Here is an 18820-nt window from a genome sequence, read left to right as displayed (position 1 = left end):
TTCATGACATGGTCGGGTACCACGCCGTCCCCTCGAGTGTCATTCCCTTTGATTCGGCCATTTTCGAAGCACAATGTTTCAGTGTGACCAATCCGCGTCAGCAGACATCGTCCACGTGACACCAAGTACTTGAACCTCCAAAACACAAGATGGTCTATGGGAGAAATCGTCAGTGATTATTATCTTGTTTTAGGAGGGAAGGAAAATCGCGCGGTCACATTTGCTTTACTTTCCCTTTTCTTCATTTTATTGTTCATTCCCTTTTCTTTCCCATGGGAATTCTTCCATAAGATCATACTCTCTTGGACAGATTGATCCCATCACCACTGCAGTTCCCATTCACATCATCTCGCCACTGGTGTAGTAAATCCTGTGGAAAGGGAGTTGTGACATCGAGTCACGACGTGCGGCTTCGTGTTGGGTTGACCTGTGGTTCACCACGTGGTGCTCCATCCCGTGACGTGGTGCTCCATCCCGTGACGTGGTGCTCCATCCCGTGACGTGGTGCTCCATCGCGTGACGTGGTGCTCCATCCCGTGATGTGGTGCTGCCTTGGGTTTTGCAGAATCATGCGACGTTGCATTGCATAGCATCACGTGTTACAGCATAACAGCGTTTATTTTAAGGAGATTTTGGAACTGCGCAAATCTTTGAGGCAGGTGCCATGGCCCAGTGTTTGAGATTCTCTGAGTCTGAGAAGCATTTGTAATGGCAGCTGTTTTTTAACATTTCATAGATTTTAAGTTCCTTTGTATCCTTTGGCTGGGTACACAACACAGGATGCCTCACTGGAGTCTATAAAATTAGTATCATCAACTGAAACTATGACCGTAATATCCAAGTGCATTCAAAACGTGCAGAAATTTGGAACAGCCTTGCCAACTACTAAATGCCTCATACGCTCGTCGCCCAAAACTGCGCCTTAATTATTCGGTCAGTTTACAGAACCATCGCTCAGATGATTACAGAACCATTTCTAAAGAGGAATACAATAGTCTTATCTGTCTGCCAAACTGGAAATTCTACCCTAACCTCAAAGTCTCTGAGAAAGTTTTTTTCTCTGTAGATTATTGTAGTATAGGGTCGAAGTTTACATCCTTGGGTGGGTGGCAAAGTCTCACCCTTGGGCAATTTGAAAAATCCAAGATGGCGGCCAAAATGGCTTCCGCTTATAGAAATGCCACGATAGTGCCCTCAAATTTTGCGAGAAAAGCATGTGATTCATCAAAATGGAGGTTTCATTAGGTGAGAAACCCAAATTTCTGTACGAGAAACTGGTGTCTTTAATAGTTTTTTTTCCATAAATGTACATCATAATGACCTGAGTACCAGTTTTGTAACGTCAGAGAACAGCATCTTCGTTCGTTTACGACATGAAATGTGGTTTGATGATACAACATGCAAACAAAACTTAAAAGTAATTACTCCTGCAATTGATATTCAAAACTACTTTCAGAAAATATTTCAAAATTTACAAATACCATTTTTTGAAAGTTACACAAATTTACAAATAAAAGACAAGCCGATAATGACAAAGTTGAACCAGCATTTCACACTATTACAATCATTACAATCATTATAATCACATACCTTTGTATACCATACTAATTATTAAAGTAACCTTATCACAATATCTGTGTTAAAGCAATAATTTCAATCATGTCCTGATTATAATCTTTCAACCTGTGTTCCAAATCATCATATTCTTTCTCATCCTTCACGATCTTCAAAACAGAAGAAGCACAGTTCGTGAATGCGATGATGTTTGCATAGCCAGGGGATGACAAAACGATGACATCATCAGAGAACCTTTCCTTCACCTTCTCAATGACACTTGAGTGTGACAATGACATCACACTACAACTGCTGTAAACATCATATAATTCAACTGAATTCCATAGACTGTCCTTGTTCTCCAGCATGGATCTGAAGACAGCCTGTAGTTCTGTATCAACCACATCAGTTTCTGATTTTCTTCCTGTTGGTTGGATGTTTCGGAGGGCCATGAATTTTCACATACAGTCCCTGTGATATCTGGCATCTGCAGCATCCCCCTCCAGCCGAAGCCTGATCTGAATGGCCCATTCATCATTTCGTACTCTGTATCTTTCAAGCAAAAAGTCTTTGTAGGGCTTTTTATCATGCTCAGCGTATGTGGAGCGGCAGAGGAAGGCAGGTCTCCATCTCCCAGGGTGTTTTGGGTCCTTTTCAAGGTCACAAATCTCTCCACAATAAAGACCTGTTCTCTAAAATTGAATTGAACACAAGACTTTCGTAGTTTTCTTGGGAGTTGTTCTGGAACATTCTGCAATTCATATTTGCCAGATTTGACTTGGAAGTATACCTGGAGACACAGTTTTTGTGATAGAAAATTATCAAGTTTGGATTTGCTGATAGCTCTCCAAGCAATATGATGTACAACTCATCTCCATATTTCTGACTTGCATCTATAATTGACAAGATTCTTTCAGGTCCAATGTTTTTCTGCAGAGCCTTTGATTCCTGTTCACAATCTTTTCCATACTTGAATTTGAACAGACATTCTCCACACATTGTTCATTCAGGGTACACGTACACAACAAATTATCTACATCTACTAAGCACCACTACCACCACCACCAGAAGTTCCTGTAAATAAACATGATGAATTAAGTTTTGGAAAGCAGATCTGTCACACAAGAAAGCAGATCTGTCACATATTTCCACAAAATTTGACATATATATATATATATATATATATATATATATATATATATATATATATATATATATATATATATATATATATATATATATATATATATATATATATATATATATATATATATATATATATATATATCTTCAAAATTCAGAAGCACTTACGTCTCTGCTCACACATTGAAACTTGAAGCCTTTGTTCTTTTCTCCACACACATGCACATGCATCTACTTCTAAAAAGCACCATCACCACCACCATCATGCAGAAAGACCTGAAAAATTGTTCTCTGTTACAAAATCAGTTTTGAAAATCATGAAGCAGTTGGATTTCCACAATTCAGATAATTTTAAGCAAAACAGCGTCAAATTGCCCTGAATGATGCAATGCTTGCTTAACACATATTATGCCTGTACATAGCAGGAAATCTCTTTTTCTGCAACGAATTACAAAGAAGAAACTGGGCTTATATAGGCCTACTATAATATATGTAGTTTCTGTGATGTCAGTGAAGTCACATGACATTTTGTGTTGGACACCAAGGGCCTCTCCGCGCAAGTTTTTCTTCCTAAAATCGCCAATAACTCAAAAAATAACAACTACCCAGTTTTCTAGGCTAAATTTCTGAATTGAGCATCCTCTAAAACCCCTATTTTGATGTATTACATGTCTCTCTAGCATAATTTAGGGGTACCATTGTCGTATTTCTAAAAGCGGAAGCCATTTTGGGCGCCATCTTGGATTTCTCAAAATGCCCAATGGTGAGAGCTTCACACCCACGCTGGGATGTTAATTTAGACCCTATACTACAATAAAACATAGAGAAAAAATTTTTTATCAGGGACTTTGAGGTCACCTCATTCGGCAGACAGACTACAAGTATGTTTTTTGTTTCAGGTTGTCCAATAATCAAATTGAGTCAAATTTCACCCAAAAATGGACCAAAGAAAATGAGTGCAGTCTGAAAAGGAGAGGGGGGAAAGGGAAAATACTGACTCCAGTTCTACGAGTACACAGGTAAAGCCAGTCACAGAGCCCAAATCCAGGACAAGTTCCAGTGGGCAGGACAATACAACCACTGATCCTGAGCCCAGCACCGGTTCTTGTGGAGAACACTTGCCAAAATCGCAGAAAGGGGAAGAAAATACCAATGAACTCCCGGTACTGCAAATGAAAGAGATGTGTTAATTCACATCCACAGAAATGGGTGACATTACGTTCATTGTGATTTATGCAGGAAAGACTGATGCAGTCAAAAAGTTTACCTTTAAAGGCAAGATACCTTCCATTGCCATTTACACTGGCACAATTTACAGAGAATCTGTTGTGGAAGCCCATTTTAGTTCTGATACCAGTAAAGCTGTGTTGCTTAAGAAAATATATGATAGTCTTTCAAAAACTCAGGTGAGGAAAGAAGCCCCAATGGCTAAGGATATTTCAAAAACGAATGAAGAGCGAGCTCATAAGATTGATAGTTTGTTCATTCATGTTTATGGAGATGACAAAAAGCTTACTTTATCTGCAAATTATTTTCCGTTGAAAGTAGTGGTGAGCAGGAAGTCACAGTCTTTTGACTTTAATGATGACTCTGAGGAGGCAAAACTTGATCAAAACTTGCAGTATGTCTCAACTCTTAGCCACCTGGAGATGCGAAAGTCCATTGTGGAAGCAGACAGGGCCTCGCTTTCAAATAAGATAGAACAGTCCATCACAATATCCCGTCGATGCGATGGGTCAGTTGACCAAACTCAGCTAGACAAGATCTTTGTGACAGCAAAGGTGGTTAGGAAAACTAGTGAAGATGAAACAGTGTTCTTCGGTGCAGCAGAACCTGATATAATAGGCGCACAAGGACATTTTAATACAGTTAAGACGGCCTGCAAAAACACAGTTGGTGAACCCACTCCAGAGTATATTTTTCAAAGTATGTCATCAATACTAACTGATGGAGCCAGTGTTTATACTGGAGAAAGAAATGGTCTGTGGGCATTATTTGCTTCCATTGACGCTGAAATCCCAAAACTGAAAATCTGGTGTGCTGTTCATCACAATCAGTTAGCCTGGGAGTCAGTCGCGAATCTTGTGTCCGAAGTAAGCCACTTGCTGCAGAAACTAAGTGGATTGTCAAGCTTTTTTCACACTTCTGGTCTGACAACTCGACAGCTGAAAGAATTAGCCAGTACAAATGATCTCGCATGTCGGTCCCTTCCAAAAGTATTTGAAGTTCGTTGGAGTGAGTACACATTTTCCCTGGTGCATTCTGTTCTTGAATCATGGCATGCATTCGTATTTTATATGCAACAGTCTCATGACAAACAAGCCGAAGGATTTGAAACTCTCCTGACAAACAAAACAAATGCAGAATTGCTTGCATTTCTAGCTGATGTGCTGGCAGTGAAATCAAGATTTCAGAAAGAAAATACAATCTGATAATGTCACACTGCTCGACATTCAACGAGAGGTGACAGAACATGTGGATTGCTTTTGGCCAAGGAGCCAAGGCACGATGGATTCCAGTCCATGAGGTAGTTTCTGCAATCGGGCCTGAGAAAGTCAGAGGGATCCCACACTTCGATGCGTTCACTGGATGCGACATCGTGTCTGCCTTCCACGGTAAATTGAAGAAAACTGCATGGCAGAATTGGAACGTCTTTGATGATGTTTCTGAAGCATTCACCACTCTCAGCCAGCATCCAACATCGATTCGTGATCATGACTTAAAAAAAAAAAAATTTCCTAATTTTTCAAAATTTTGGATTTTCAAATGGCCAATCAGGCAGATTTGATTAAAATCCCCTGGAGAACAAATGTGCCAAATTTGATGCTTGTATCATCAAACTTACCTTGGCAGTGATATTCATGTCTTTGCTGGCTGTGAGTCAGAGGTCAATAGACGTCTGGGTCGGGCCTGGGGAGTCATGAATTCACTGGATCATGGGGTGTGGCGCTGCCGGTACCTGTGCGGGAGGACGAAAGTCCGAGTCTTCAGGTCCTTGGTACTTCCAGTCTGGCTCGATGGATGCGAGACTTGGACTCTGACCAAGGATCTGAGATGGAGACTTAATTCCTTTTGTACCAGGTCTCTTCGGAGAATCCTTGGCTATCGCTGGTCGGATTTTGTATCCAACGAGCGGTTGCTGAGAGAGACTCGGATGAGATTTGTTACCTGGATAGTCCGTGAGCGTCAGTTGCGGCTGTATGGACATGTGGCTCGTTTTCCTGACGCTGATCCTGCTCACCAGGTTCTCTCAGCGAGGGATTCTCATGAGTGGAGGAGGCCAGTGGGCCGAACACATGCCTCGTGGTTGCAGCAGGTTGACAATCATCTCAAGGAGATGGGGATGGGCCTGGCATCTGCCTGGGGGATGGCCAGACGGAGGCCCCTGGAGTACCGGCGGAAAGTGGACGCAGCAACGCGCTGTTCTGGCACATGCTCCCATACCTGACCTGACCTGATCATCAATTGCACGATTCTTCTCAAAAATTGCTGTTATCTGCCCCACTACAATGGATAAGCTTGAAGCCAAAGTCGATAGCGAGGAGTTCGATATCGTTGCAGTGAGTGAGACAAGGTTTAAGGAGGACAGTAACTGGAGGACAGGATTAAAAGGCACCAATGTGTATTGGTGTGATGGGAAGGAGAGAATAGGAGGATGAGTAGCAATCTGGGTAAAGGACAGCATTGCATCAAGAGAAATGGGTGACGGTAAGGAAGGAATAAATGTTGAGGATTCTGTATGGAAAGAGATTTGAGATTGCAAAAACATGAAGATACTGGGAGAATGCTTTTATCGGACTCTGGGTGTGAAGGAAGAGGAGGAAGTAGGAGTACATTCAGAATGCAAAAGGGCATGTGGTGAGGGAAGAGTATTGATTATGGGAGATTTTAACTTGCCAGGGATAGATTGGTGAAAGAACAGGGAAAGGGCAGAGCAGATGAGGATTTCCTAGTTTTCGTCCAGGATTGCTTTTCAACCCACTTTGGAGATAGGCCCATGAGGGGGAGTGCAGTGTTTGACCTCCTTTTAAGTGACGATCCCAATATGGTGGAGGACGTTGAGGTGGCGGAGTATTTAGGATTAAGTGACCATAACGTTGTGTGTGCAAGGTTTCTGATCAGGGTTAGAGTTCAAGAGAGTAGAGTAAGCCGATTAGATTTCAGGAAGGCAAATCTTGAGGGTGTGAGAAGAAAGTTGGATGATGTACATTAGGAGAAGCTAACATCATACAATCAGCATCAGAAAAATGGGGAACGTTCAAGGAGCAAGGGTGTGGAGTGCAGAGTAAACACATCACTATCGGAGTAAACAGAGGCAAATTAAGAAAATAACTCGGCAAGCCAAAAGAGAGTATGAGATGGAAATGGCTCAGAATATTAAGCATAATAGCAAGGCATTCTTTAAGTATATTAGAGGAAAAGAACAGTTGAGGACGAGTGTGGGCCCATTGAGAAATAGAACAGGGAGAGTCATCAGGTAAGGTCAAGTATCGGATTCGGCACCAGCGCAGTGTGTCGCTGCACCCACTTTCTGCCAGTGCTTCTTTTCAACCCACTTTGGAGATAAGCCGACGAAGGGGAGCTCCGTCTCGCCCTCCCACAGGTATGTGCCTGGCCCATCACCATCTACCTGAGATGTTGATCAAGCTGCTGCAACCACGAGTGATGTGGTTGGATGATTGGCATCCTCCACTCATGAGGCTCCCTCGCTGAGAGACTCTGGTGAGCAGGCAGGATCAGCGTCAGCAAAATGACCCACAAGTCCATACAACCGTCGCAGATGCTCACCCACGATGCAGGTCACAAATCTCATTTGAATCTCTCTCAGCAACCACTCGTTGAACACAAAGTTCGACCAGCGATAGCCAAGGATTCTCCGAAGAGACCAAGTACCAAAGGAATTAAGTCTCCATCTCGGATCCCTGGGCAGAGTCCAAGTCTCACATCCTTTGAGCAAGATTGGAAGCACCAAGGACCTGAATACTCCGATTTTCATCCTCCTGCACAGGTACCAATAGTGCCGTACCCCATGATCCACTGAATCCATGACTCCACAGGCCCAACCCTGATGTCTATTGATCTCTGGCTCACAACCAGCAGAGAAATGAACATTTCTGCCAAGGTAAATGAATCTCTCCATGACCTCAACATCCTCGCTAAAAACAGGTACAGACAAGATAGTAGCATCCAATATGTCAGTTAAAGCCTGGATCTTAGCTATGACTCAGGAAACCCGTAATCCCAGCACCTCCGACTCCTCATTCAGCACCTCAGGTCAGGTCAGGAATGGGAGAATGTGCCAGAACAGCGCGTTACTGCGTCCATTTTCCACCGTTACTCCACGGGCCTCCGTCTGGCCTTCCCGCAAGCAGATGCCAGGCCCACCCCCATCTCCTTGAGATGTTGTGTCAACCTGCTGCAACCACAAAGAACGTGGTCGGCCCAATGGCCTCCTCCACTCACGAAACTCCCTCGATGAGAGAATCTGGTGAGCAGGATTAGCGTCAGGAAAACGAGCAACATGTCCATACAGATGCAACTTCCGCTCATGGACCATGCAGGTAACAAATCTCATCCGAGTCTCTCTCAGCAACCGCTCATGAGACACAAAATCTGACCAGCGATAGCCAAGGATTCTCCAAAGAGACCTGGTACCAAAGGAATTAGGTCTCCATCTCAGATACTTGGTCAGATTCCAAGTCTCGCATCCATAGAGCAAGACTGGAAGCACCAAGGACCTGAAGACTCGGACTTTCATCCTCCCTCACAGGTACCGGCATTGCCACACCCCATGATCCAGTGAATCCATGACGCCCCAGGCCCGACCCAGGCGTCTATTGACATCTGACTCACAGCCAGCAGAGATATGAATATCACTGCCAAGGTAAGTGAATCTCTCCACGACCTCAACATCCTCACCACAAACAGACACAGACAGGACAGCAGCATCCAAGATGTCATTGAAAGCCTGGATCTTAGTTTTGACCCAAGAAACCCGTAATCCCAGCGGCTCCGAAACCTCATTCAGCACCACGAGGGCCCCCAAAAGGATATCTTAAAGTCTCCACAAAGATGACTGCATCATCTGCGAAATCAAGGTCCGAGATCTTGACATTCCCAAACGATGCACCACAGCTTGATCTTTCCGACATCCTCCCTAAAATCCAGTCCATACAAGTGCTGAAAAGTATTGGGGCCAGTACACACGCCTGAAGAATTCCAGTAACAACTGGAAATAAGTCAACGTTGGTACCACCACATCTCACAGGACTCTCAGTGTCAGAGTATAGTCCAGACATCAGATTGATCAGTTTTGGTGGCACCTCACAAAGACAAAGAATCCTCCAGAGGGCAGCCCGGTTCACTAAATCGAACAGTTTGCAGAGATCGACACAGGATGCAAGCAACCCCTGCCGAAACTCTCATCTGCGTTTGATGAGGACCCGGACAGGATACCGTCAATCATTGACCTCTTTGGTGTAAAGCCTGACTGCTCTGGACGTTGGTGCTCAAGTAAATGATGGGGACGCCTGCAAAGAATTATCTGAGCAAAGACCTTGCCCAGCACTGAAAGTAGCGGCACCCTTTGGTAGTTGTTGCATTCCTGGCGATCACCCTTCCCTTTCCTGAGAGGGACAACAAGGCCCCTCTAGGGGCAAATCCAGGAATTGGGTAGGGGGGTTTTCCAAATAACAGAAAATCTAAGTCATATGAACGTTATGAAAACTTTATTGCAGCTTTGAAATAAATGCACATTCACATATTCTTTGATATGCATGTATTGTGCAAAAAATATAAAAGTTAATTAACTTTAATATTTGAATGCATAACTAAAAATAAAATAGCTTGAATTCAATAAACTTTAAGTTTCAATCTTCAATATTGTTATAGATTTCCGCCGGCGTCAGCGTTCGCACGACCGCTTTAGTCCAATCGCAGTCGCGCGCCCACCCAAGGCTGGAATCCAGTCGGAGCTTTCCGGAAAAGCCTGAAAACCAGCTGCAGGTGCCTTTTAACGCACCATAAACTTGTCAATTATTCTATCCACGCGCTACAGGGTTAATCACCAAATTATCAATATATCTAACTATTCACGTGGACAGAAATACTGAGAGTTTTTCTTCGACGGGACTCATATGGAAATGAGCCGCTTAAGCGTGCTCGTTCCATGTGCGAAGCCGAGCGATTTTAAATCGCCAAGTGTCGTCGGACCAGATTGTCAATTTTATCGACGTTAATAGCCAGTTAACATCGCCCAGCGCCGTGGCAGTCAATGGCAGAAAATGACACACGAGCAGGTGGACATTCAAACAATGGGGAATTTACTCACATTAAGCACGTAATCAATGGGGGGGGATGGGGACAAGACACGAGCAAAAAGCCCAGAGCCGAGGTCTATGCGAGACTGTACAAGCAATCAGGCACTTTATCACAATTCCTACTTCATTGGACAAGGCGCCACAGACTTCCATGCAAAACCCAAGGAAAAGAAATAGGGCTCATGATCCTTTAATGGTACTCAGAGCCGGGATGACTGAAGGACTCCAAGAGACCAGGCCGGTTACCTGGCCGCCCCTTGGTGGCGACTCGACGGTCTTCGGGTCAGCGACCCCTGTGTCTCTGTTTCACCTGGGACGTCGCAAAACACGCCAGTCACTTGAGCCGCTTGAGCAGCTTGGTGGGCTGCTCTCTTTGGTCACTTGGCCTTCCCCGCGGCCTGGTCGATCGGGCTTGGCCGACGACGCTTCAGAGGAGCGAACGGGGCTTGCTCTCTTTGGAGTTGATGCTCTTTTAGGACCCGTTCACTCCTCAGCGCCGCTCGAAGCTCTGAAGGCCGTCTTTCCGGACTGCGACGCAGCTTCGATGCGCCTTCTCTTCAGCGACTCCAAACTCCGTCCTTCTTACGTTGGGCCTCTATCCCGCTCAACTCGCTCTTGACGTTCCACACCAACTCAACTCCAACTGGAACTGGCTCTGGCGATGCGACTCTGTCCTTTTTATCGGGTGGGGGTGCCCACCCTTCGAATGTTCACCTGCTGCTGGCTCTGCCGACTTTCACCTCTGCCCTTTCCCCCCTGGTGGAAACCCCATTTATGATTGGCTGGCTTTTTCCGAGGCATAGCTCTTTTTGATCCGATTATGCTAATCAGCAGTTTCATGGCTGATTGCACACGGACGGTGGAATGTGGCTTCCAATGCGGCGTGGCATGTCTGCGACAACGGCATTTTGCCGCTGTTGCTGAGGAGGGCGTGATGGTGTCGCGATGTTGATGGCACTGTCAATAATCTGGTGGTGTTTTGGAGTTGAAAGCATTGTTGAGATTTTATTGAAAATAAAAGACAGAAAACAATAAAGGCTATCTCAAAGATCCACAACCCGGCACACAAACAAGACCCGTTATACATCGGTGGGGGAATCTAACCTGAAACGCGTACTTATCGAAATAACTGATCACTGGAGAATCTGAATGGTATTCTGTGAATTTCCAACACCGTAACAATATCATGACAAGTGAGACCTAACTGAGTAATGGTCGTGCCTATATGACATACGAGCAACTATATGACATACTAGAAAGAGTTCTGGGTGACCAGGGAACCCCTGGATTTTCCACTGTAATGGGAAATATTTTTTTGTTTGGGGGGGGGGGGGTTCCGGGCAACCAGGAAACCCCACCAGATTTGCCACTGCCCTCTTCCAATCAGTTGGGATGATGCCTGTGTGCCAAGCAGAGCACATAACTCCATGCAACAACATGATTTCAGCATTTCCTCCGGGCTTGAGAAGTTCAGCATGGATGTCATAGGTCCCAAGAGGTTTACCCCATTTCAACCAGTTTTACTGAATCTTCACCATTAAGAGATCGGGCCAAAAATGATATCTTGCATGAAATTTCAAAAGTGTATTGGGCCCGATATGTTCTCTTGGATCAGGAATGATGAGGTGGAGGTATACGCTCTACCAAGTGCATTTCTTTTTTTATCTTGTGTTCGTAAATTTGTGCGGCATTTATGTGGCATAGGTATGATGGGGTGAATGGCCTCCACCTGCGTCTAATTTCCTTGTGTTTCTTGAAAGTAGTTGTTGCACACGTATAGACACATGATAACCACACCACCCCCTACGCCACTCCCCCCTCCCTCCAGTTCAGATGAACGGAGGAACGAGCTCGTAATGGAGGATGACCATGTTCATAATGGAGGATGACCATGTTCATAATGGAGGATGACCCCATTACCTGACTGGATTGCTCACCGAGAATGCAATAAAATACTCTCACCATTCGTTTGAAAATGACAAAAACATCCCTCATTACAATAAACCAGCAGAACTCGATGCGTCAAACAAGATAATCTCGGATGAGAAAACTAATCTCATGAGAACGAACGATTCCCCAAAATTACCGACACTTTCCAATCAAATGAACATGATGGATCAAAATCAGGTGAACAGGTGTTGAGATGATCTCCGAGTGATGTGAAGCAGAGCGAATTGTCCTTTTATCAGAAGCTAAATTGATGATATGACCCGAGTTGTATTTAATCAATTTGTTCGTGTTGAAGATTTCCTCTTTACGCATTTGTAATTGTTGTGAATGAATAAAGCCATTGTTCCTCACTCATAAAATATTATTTGAACTTCGGTAAATGCTGCAATTGAGAGGATTCCATTGTAAACATGATTATCCATGTATTCTGTTATATTTGCTTTCTGTGAAAACAAACATCAGGCTTCAGTTGATGTTGATTTGTGATATTGATTTGTCGTTTTTTGATTAAAACGATGTGATAACCTGGAAATGTTGCATAAGTTCCAGGAAGACTTAAGTTTTTCAATTAGTGCATGATAAAATATAACTTTTGATATTTCTTATTGAGTTCACGAATTTAATGAATATCGTGCATGTCTTTTGTGTCCTGTCATCCTTCCCGAGGTTGGCAAAATGAATGCCAGCATGCTGGTACACTGTGTCGGAGTGGTGACCCGTCCAGGATTGTGCCCAATAGCCAGCAACTATTTGATAGCCTGGCCCAATAGCCAGCCAGGACTGCTTCACCAGCAACAACGCTTTGCACCAGTATGGTCCCGATCTCCTCCTCCTCCTTTTTGTGGAGATGGATTGTAAAAGCCTCTGAGGTTCTGTGACCAGTGCCAGTTCATGTAATGTTGTTCTTTATCAATGCTCGGAACGTGCCGAAGTGATGATTTACTCCCTTGATCTGTGGAACTTTCAGTACTTCCAAACCCTGGGGAACCTCGAAGGGGATGTTGTGCTCTTTTCTGATTGTTGTTTTCTGAAGGGGCTGTTGTGCTTTGTCCTGCCGACCTTGTTGAGACTGTTGGATTCGATATATATATATATATATATATATATATATATATATATATATATATATATATATATATATATATATATATATATATATATATATATATATATATATATATATATATATATATGTGCTACATATATATATGCACAGGAGGGAAACGGAGTATATCGGGAGAAGGATGTTGAAGATGGAGCCGCCAGGCAGGAGGAGAAGAGGAAGGCCAAAGAAGAGGTTCATGGATGTGGTGAGGGCGGACATGCGGGTGGTTGGAGTGTCAATGGAAGATGTGGAGGATAGAGCGAAATGGAGACAGTTGGTCCGCTGTGGCGACCCCTAACGGGAGCAAGCCGAAAGAGGAAGAAGAAGATATATATATGCCACATATCCCTTATTGTCGGGTTTTCCCTCTGTCTGTGTGTGTGTGTGTGTGTGTGTGTGTGTGTGTGTGTGTGTGTGTGTGTGTGTGTGTGTGTGTGTGTGTGTGTGTGTGTGTGTGTGTGTGTGTGTGTGTGTGTGTGTGTGTGTGTGTGTGTGTGTGTGTGTGTGTGTGTGTGTGTGTGTGTGTGTGTGTGTGTGTGTGTGTGTGTGTGTGTGTGTGTAGCGTGAGGCTCCACAGCACAAACCAGCAAACCGATTATTTTTCAAATGGTAGTCCTTCAAAAATATGGTGTCTCTTTACCGTCATTTTTTATGTGGAGTGCCAGTTGGCAAAATACGCAAAAGGAAAAATCTTGCCAGGTGGAGGAACAATTGTATGTGAACCAAAACGTCTTGGCAATGAATCTTCGTCGGTGGATCGGTAAGAATGAAAAGCATCGTATCCAGCGCTTCGATCCAAGTGAATCCCTCGTCGCCTACCGGCTTGTTTCACTCCTTTCCCTGTTGCAGAAAGCAGTTATTTTGATGTCAAACGATGGGAACAGTTACTCTCTCCCCGATGAAAGGTTATTTCTCTTTTATCCTGCTTGTTCAATCATTTCCCCCCACTTGTCCCCATTCGACATACAAGACTTGGGTAAAGGGTTTTCCTTGAGAGAGAGAGAGTTTCATTGATCGATTTTTTTTCTCTCCTGTTTGTCTGCGCGTTCGTAATTAAACATTCTCATTTGTATGCTGAACCTGAGTGGAAATTGAGTTCATTTCTTCCACAGTTAGTAAGTCGATGCCAGGTTAACCTGGATGCTCTGAGTAAGCAGAAAATATAAAATAAAGATTTACATTTCAAACAAACCCAAATACATCACTTGGGATATTACAACACAGGATGGGTATAAAGTGCTTGTGCACACATCAGAAGCAAACTATAAACTGTGTATGAAAGAGTAATTCAAATATTTTTTTAGTCTGGCGAGACAGGCGAGAGGTATATATTGTTGTGGTTCTTCAAAACCGCATGCCTCTAAGGCAATGGCACCCAACATGCAGTGATCCACAGGCAGTTATTTCATGAGTATTCGTGAAGTTAGTCCTTCCCTCATGTATTGTGGCTCAACGGGACGAATTGCATTGCATGCGACTTGTAATTAGGTCTAATAAATATCTCTATGGTCCGCACTCTGACCTCGACTCTCACCCTTTCGTGTGAGCCATAATTCACACCAAGCATGGAAGCACACGTGTCGTTCAACGGACAATTTTTAATCTGCACACCACGATTCCTCCCGTGGCCCAGATCATCCTCCTTGTTGCACACAAAACAACCTTCTTCAGGAACTTGTGCAACATTTTCCACTCAAACCTGCTGGCCAAATGTGCTTCGAAAATGGCCGAATCAAAGGCAATTATACTCGAGGGGACAGCGTCGTACCCGTCCATGTCACCTCGTCCGTAACCTTCTCCAACGTAACAATATGTTGAGATTCCTGCACATTCTGGCAGTTCACTGAGGTCCACTGACCGGGACTCGATGCGGTCCTCTCACTTCAGGATGGTCTTCGTTCCCCAACACACCCTTTCTTAATGAAAACACAAAGGTAACGATCTGAAGAGTTTATTGTAAGCTACAGATACATGATCGATGGACAAACATGAAATAGAGATTTTACATTCATTTATGCATAAAGGGTTCATATTTGATGAGAAACTGTTTATGTTTATCATCATTGTTCACAATCAACACATAGCAGGAACATCAAGCAGAGGAAATGGTGAAACAGGTGTCTTGTTGGAAGAATGAGATGAGAAGATTTGCGGAGGTGTGTCCGGTCCTGGTCTGTGTTCTGTTTTGAGTGGTGCACTCCTTGGGATGAGAAGGAAATATGGAATTATATGGATTGTTGATGAGATCGGTTGATCATTTAAATAAGTTATACCAAGCAGCTCCTCCCTTCGACTGGATCAACAAATATTAACAGTATAAGATACAAGGTGGGTGTCACACCCCACACTCTGATCACTGACACATTTATTAGTGTTGTAAATAATTAATGAACATGACAAATACTGTGTGGAGCACATGGTTGGTAATCACACAGGTCGGAGATTATGTTGAGATATAATGAAGTTACTTAAAAGTTACATTTGACAAATGAGCCCAATTGGAATTGTCACATTCCCGACAGCGAATCGACATGTTGTTCATCACCTCATGTGATCCATCTTGAACAAGAGTGTGGATGCTTGTTTCAGCGATGTTTTCCTTCAATTATTCGACACATGCAGGTTAATTATCGTGTGTACGTCATAGTGTTCCATCATTCAAAGCATTCTGTGTCATTATATGTATAGTTTGTACATTTTCTGTCAATGGAAGTCTGATTTTGAATTTAAAAAATGCAATTTAAAAAAACAAATACTTTGATTATTTTTTTCCTAAAAATTGAGACAGCATAAAAACTTGACCTGATTGAGCGAAATTAGATACATTTCTGAATTGATCATGCAAAAGACATATAACAACCGTTGAGAAAACCTTGCCCTCTGAAAAAAAATACATTTCAAATGCAGCCCAGTGTTATTTACCATGTAAAACTAAGTCAGTATCAAAATTGGACCATAAAATGCTATGATGTGATATTTAAGACATTTTCCTCCATCGCCATTGCAATGAAGTAAATAAAGCTACTGCAATGAAATTTTTAATTAAAAAAAAACAGTTATAAAGAAAGTGCTTCCTGAGTAGCCCACACAGTTTTACATTATTCACATATTAATGTATCCTTATGGTAATACCAGACTTCCAATGTGAGGTGTAATAGATATTGTAATAGCACACTTTTATTATTTGTCTCATCTGTTTCACGAGAATATTGTGTTGTATCATCACCAAGATTTTTCATACAGAGATGATGACGTCATAGCACCTAATTGGTCAGTTTTTTTTTCAGAGCAATGATTAACAGCATATTCCTTGACCTGGAGAAAATAACTGCAGCAGCTTAAAATCTAACCATAGCATTCTGTGATCATATTTTCCTGATTTGTTTGTATTATTATGTAATTAAACATAATGACGTCATAAAAGACCCTTCCGGCAAGCGAATATTTTTTTGGAGCATGACTTTTTCATAGTTCTTAAGTTGATGCGGTTCTTTGGTGAGAAAATGGTACTTTTGTCCGCCGTGTAACGATTTTTTCATGAAGGTACCTCACCAAGGGGAATGCCTGCCAAGTGAGCCACGTTGCCCAGCCACGAAATTGTGCAAGGGCATGAAAGAAAATTTGAGGGCCAGGCCCAAATTTATAAGGAACACCAACACAGGCGAAAGGAATCATGCTTTCTGGAACCAATAGTCTAAAGAGACAGCCAGGTTGAAAAGCTCCGGGGATATTTTAAGGTGTAATAAATGCTGGGATAGATAGGAAATGTACCCCTTCACGCCATCCATCGCTTCGCTCTCTGAAGGCCGCTGGACCCACCCGGAAAAGATTGCTGGACTATGAGGAGGCTATTTTGAGGCTTCGTTGGGCCTCGAGGCAGGACACGAGTCTCTCCCTTATTCCCCTCTAAAAAGGATCTTCGGGGTTGGGAGTTGGCCAGGTTGACAGGATAAGTTAGCCAGACAAAGACAGTAGGAGGGTTAGTTACAGCAATCATAAATGGAAAAAATAGTAATAAAAAATAAAAAGAGGTCTAAATTTGTTTTCTTGTTGCAAACTAAGGGAGTGGGTATGGACAAAGACAGGCAAAGCAGTTAGGTTGGGGAGGGGGAGACGGTAGGGTGGGTCCGAGCCTGTTTTCGGAGCGGCCGGCACCACCGCACTCCCTCCACACAACCTCACGGGACCATACCAGAGGCCGGCCAGCTTAATATCCCGGCCTGTTGTGCTACAGCTGCTGGTCCTCACTTGCCTTGCCATGCCTCACTTGCCTGCCTTTGCCTTGACCCCATGCCTGCTGCCCTTGTTGCATTTGCCCCTGTGTCACCATCTTAGCCATGTGTGCCAGGACCATCGATATTCAGGTGTTTTCAGGGACTGCCCTGCAGGCGGCTGCACCATTGGGAGTGCAATTGTGCAGTCCATGTGCCCACCTCTGCGTATTTTGCACGATTGACTATACTGTGACTTTTTCCTTCCACAGATCACAGGTCCTGGGCCATGGTTAGTGTAAGTAGTAGTTAAAAATGTAAATAAGTTCTTGACCCACCTGTGTGTCTGTCTTGGCACTGGAAATTTTAGTTAAGTCGTCCGTGTGAGTCTGATAGTTTAGTTACGTTGTGCACCAGGTTATTTATTTTTGGGACATGTATACAAATGTCGCACTCAGGGATCCGTAGGTAAAACGTACTCGGGGAAAAAACCAACACATGCATTCCACACGAGAATTTGACGACTCAGGACGAGTCTGTAAAAACCGGAGGGGGTAGTGTTGTGGATCTGGAAGCCATTTGCACACAGACAGACAGCAGTCCGTAAGCTTAGTTATTTCAATAAGTATGTGTTGATAACTAGAATACATGCCTGCTTTGCTTTCAGTTTGTTTAACTCAGCTCTTTGTGTGCTTTCCTCCCCGATTATTATTGCAAAATAAATTCCCTGTTAAATGTTTCTGTGCTTTCCTTCATTGGCCAAGCAAGGTGAGTATTGAGAACTGGTTAAGGCTGTTCGGGCCATAAATTGTTCATTTGGGTCCGACGGACTCTGCAAATTCCGCTCGGTTATACTGAACCGAGGTCATAAGTGACCCAGTTTGACAGAGCCCATCGAGGGTGTGGTTTCCCCGGTAGCTGGACTGCGTGGGAACTTAGGTGTGTTGAAATTCGGCAATTAACCCAACCCCACGCAGTCGAGGTATTGGCGTCCACGGTCCGCTGAGGGAACCGTGACCTTTGGAGTTATCCAAGGGTAATGACCTAAATTCCGGGTGTTCGGTGGGAGATGACTCCACTGCTCCATCTCGTGGTCGTTTATTGTGTTTGGGTTTTATTAAAACATTCCTTTTGAAGATAACGAACGACTTTATTTAATTATATCCTTTATCAGAAGATCCTCGGCCACCTCACTGAATATGAGCAATCGCCATGACGTCACACAATCCGGAAGTTGTGAGCCAGGTAAAACTCTGACATCCGGTACACATGCACAGAAGGAAGGATTTGTGGGCGAGTTTCTCTCGAAATATGTCGATATTCGAGGACAGAAAGGTAAGATGTTCTTGTAATGCACTGAATATTATGCGAAAGAATATGCTTTCGTCAGATTAACTGCAAAAGCATTATACTCTTGAATCAATGTGGTAATTCTCCACTTTGTTGAATGAATATCAACAAACAAGAGACGTGTCTCGTCTGTGTCGTGCGTGTCGCGTGGAACGTGGGTGACGGGTCGAGAGTAGGCCTGGGGTCCG

Source organism: Eptatretus burgeri, chromosome 17, assembly GCF_056783735.1.
Source record: "Eptatretus burgeri isolate ZD-2024b chromosome 17, Ebu_testis_v1, whole genome shotgun sequence".
Lineage (NCBI taxonomy): Eukaryota > Metazoa > Chordata > Myxini > Myxiniformes > Myxinidae > Eptatretus > Eptatretus burgeri.
Note: the sequence above shows the minus strand (reverse complement) of the source record.